We start from the raw sequence: 3,695 nt of genomic DNA, 5'->3' as shown, positions 1-3,695 counted from the left end.
CACTAGCGCTCCATTTGCCGAGTCCTGTGGAGTTAACAGTTTACGGCATTTGTGCCAGTGAACTCTGTGAAGTAACAGAGTTCACTCCTGTACACACCGGGTCAGTGGTTACCCACCGGTCTTTAGTTTGCACTCCGCCATTACCAAGCAGCAGTTTACCATCTCTGCACGGTGGACCCCGGGTTGTGATCCCACCTACTTATATTTTATATTTAGCGCGATCCGCAACCCTAACACATGGTCATAAGTATTCAGACCCTTTGCTTAGACACTCATATTTAAGTCACATGCTGTCCATTTCCTTGTGATTCTCCTTGAGATGGTTCTACTCCTTCATTGGAGCCCAGCTGTGTTTAATTAAACTGATAGGACTTGATTTGTAATAGCACACACCTGTCTATATAAGACCTCACAGCTCACAGTGCATGTCAGACTAAATGAGAATCATGAAGTCAAAGGAACTGGCCAAGAAGTTCAGAGAGAATTGTGGCAAGGCACACATCTGGCCAAGGTTACAAAAGAATTTCTGCAGTACTCAAGGTTCCTAAGAGCACAGTGGCCTCCATAATCCTTAAACGGAAGAAATTTGGGACCACCAGAAGTCTTTCTAGACCTGGCCGTCCAGCCAAACTCAGCAATCATGGGAGAAGAGCCTTGATGACAGAGGTAAAGAAGAACCCCAAGATCACTGTGACTGAGCTCCACAGATGCAGTAGGGAAATGGGAGAAAGTTCCACAAAGTCAACTCTCACTGCAGCCGTCCACTAGTCGGGCCTTTAAGGCAGAGTGGCCCGAAGGAAGCCTTTCCTCAGTGCCAGACATATGAAAGGCCGCATAGAGTTTGCTAAAAAACACATGAAGGACTCCTAGACTATGAGAAATAAGATGCTCTGGTCTGATGAGACGAAGATAGAACTTTTTGGTGATAATTCTAAGCGGTATGTGTGGAGAAAATCAGGCACCTGCCCTATACAATCCCAACAGTGAAACATGGTGGTGGCAGCATCATAATATGGGGGTGTTTTTCAGCTGCAGGGACAGAAGGACTGGTTGCAATTGAAAGAAACATGAATGCAGTCAAGTACAGAGATATCCTGGATGAAAACCTCTTCCAGAGTGCTCCGGACCTCAGACTTGGTCGAAGGTTCACCTTCCAACAAGACAATGACCCTAAGCACACAGCTAAAATAACAAAGGGGTGGCTTCAGAACAACTCCGTGACTATTCTTGACTGGCCCAGCCAGAGCCTGAGCCCTGACCTAAACCCCATTGAGCATCTCTGGAGAGACCTGAAAATGGCTGTCCACCAACATTCACCATCCAACCTGACGGAATTGGAGAGGAATTGCAAGGAAGAATGGCAGAGGATCCCCAAATCCAGGTGTGAAAACCTTGTTGCATCATTCCCAAAAAGACTCATGGCTGTACTAGCTCAAAAGGATGCTTCTACTCAGTACTGAGCAAAGGGTCTGAATACTTATGACCATGTGATATTTCAGTTTTTCTTTTTTAATAAATTTGAAAAAATGTCTACATTTCTGTTTTTTTTTCAGTCAAGATGGGGTGCAGAATGTACATTACTGATAAAAAATTGAACTTTTTTGAATTTACCAAATTGCTGCAATAAAACAAAGAGTGAAAAATTTAAAGGGGTCTGAATACTTTCTGTACCCACTGTATATAATATGAGTTTCACTTTGTGTATTGAAGAACTGAAATAAATTAACTTTTTGATGATATTCTACATTAGTAAGAAGCTCTTGTAGATAAGTTCCCCATCTTTATCAGACAAGCTCCAGTAGAACTCTCCTGCCTGAGATTATGCAAATACTTCTTCTCAGCTCAACGGACTGGTGGGAACTAATAATGAGCAAACGTGCTCGAATAAGTTGTCATCAGAGAATGCTCGTGTGATAACCCTGAGTGTCTTCGGTGTGCTCGAATAATATGTTTTGAGTCCCTGCGGCTGCATGTCTTGTGGCTATTCGACAGCCGCAACACATGCAGGGTTTGCCTAAGGGTTTTTGCACACGTTGCGGATTACCCTGCGGATTTTGCTAAATCCACAGGTAAAATTACCTCCGGATTTAGTGCAGATTTCCTGTGGATTTTCTGAAGATTTTGTGCGGATTTCACCTGCGTTTTTACACCTGCGGATTCCTATCATGGAAGAGGCTTAAAACGCTGCAGAATCCGCACGAAGAACTGACATGCTGCGGAAATGAACCCACAGCGTTTCTGCTGCGGATTTTTCCGCAGCATGTGCACAGCGTTTATTATTTTACCTACGGTAGGATATAATGGTACTGTACAATGCAGGAGAATTCTGTAATGCTGTAGATAAGCCCCCGATGTAACCTAAAAGATAAGAAAAAAGAGTTAGATTATACTCACCCTGGCGTTCGGTCCGGTCCGATGGGTGTCGCCGTCTGGTCCGGCGCCTCCGATCTTCATACGATGTCCTCCTCCATGCTTCTGCCTCGGCTCCTGCACAGGCGTACTTTATCTGTCCTGTTGAGGGCAGAGTAAAGTACTGCAGTGCGCAGCCACTGGACCTCTCTGACCTTTTCCGGCGCCTGCGCACTGCAGTACTTTACTCTGCCCTCAACAGGGCAGATAAAGTACGCCTGCGCAGGAGCCGAGGTAGAAGCAAGGAGGAGGACGTCACCTCTAGAAGATGGGAGGCACCGGACCAGACCGCGACACCTACTACCACACCCGACTCCATCCCCCGGTGAGTATAATCTAACGTGTTTCTTTTATCTTTCAGGTTACATCTGGGGTTTATCTACATTTACAGCATTACAGAATGCTATAGATAAGCCTCTGATGGCGGTGCCGGCAGCTGATAGGGCTAAAATGGGGTGACAGATTCCCTTTAAATGGGCTTCGTTAGTCAGTCCTTTTTTTTAGGACCTTGGATAAGGTGACCAGAGGAGATCCAGCTGCTGCCATCCCTAGTGAGCAGTGGGCAGTTGTGAAGGAGCAGGGCACCGAGTACAGTTCCTCTCCAGCACCATCACAGGGGGAAATTACACATTGCACAAAACCCGATGAAATCAGCATCATCCACGTAATCCATGACCACGCCAGGTCTGCCTGAAGGAGCAACAGTCTTTGTATTCCTCCTCTGCTCTACAGAATAGGGGGACCATGAAGAGCAGCCTCCATAAAAACTTATGAATGCAAAATAGGCTATTTAGATTTTCTAAACCAGAAAAGTCCTTAAGGTTCTTATTGAGGAAAAATTCAATATTTTAATCTCAGTGATAGACAGGGCTGTGGAGTTGGTAAACCAAATCTCCGACTCCTCAATTTCCCTGACACCCGAATCCACAGTCCTGGACAATACTAAGCATGTACGTAAAGTGCAGCACAGATTCATCTGATGTAAAAGCCCAGATCCTTGGATCAGGAACAGAACAGACAGAGGACATTTCAGAATTTTCCCAAATTCCTACAGCACATCCTGCATTGTACTACTGTACCCAGTGTATTATATATTTTAGGAGTCGGAATTGGTCCATTTTATACCGACTCCACAGCCCTGGTGATAGATTGCACAGATGTAAAATTCCTTGCTTTATTCTGGGTTTCCCAGCTAATCATTAGCCTTTAGACCATATGCTGGAACCAATCGCTCTCAAGAGGTAATAATTACACACACTGTCAGGATTATCCGATATTTCTGCCTT

The sequence above is a fragment of the Dendrobates tinctorius genome, unplaced genomic scaffold (genome assembly GCF_039654945.1).
Source record: "Dendrobates tinctorius isolate UK_male_01 unplaced genomic scaffold, ASM3965494v1 ptg000083l, whole genome shotgun sequence".
In the NCBI taxonomy this organism is placed as follows: domain Eukaryota; kingdom Metazoa; phylum Chordata; class Amphibia; order Anura; family Dendrobatidae; genus Dendrobates; species Dendrobates tinctorius.
Note: the sequence above shows the minus strand (reverse complement) of the source record.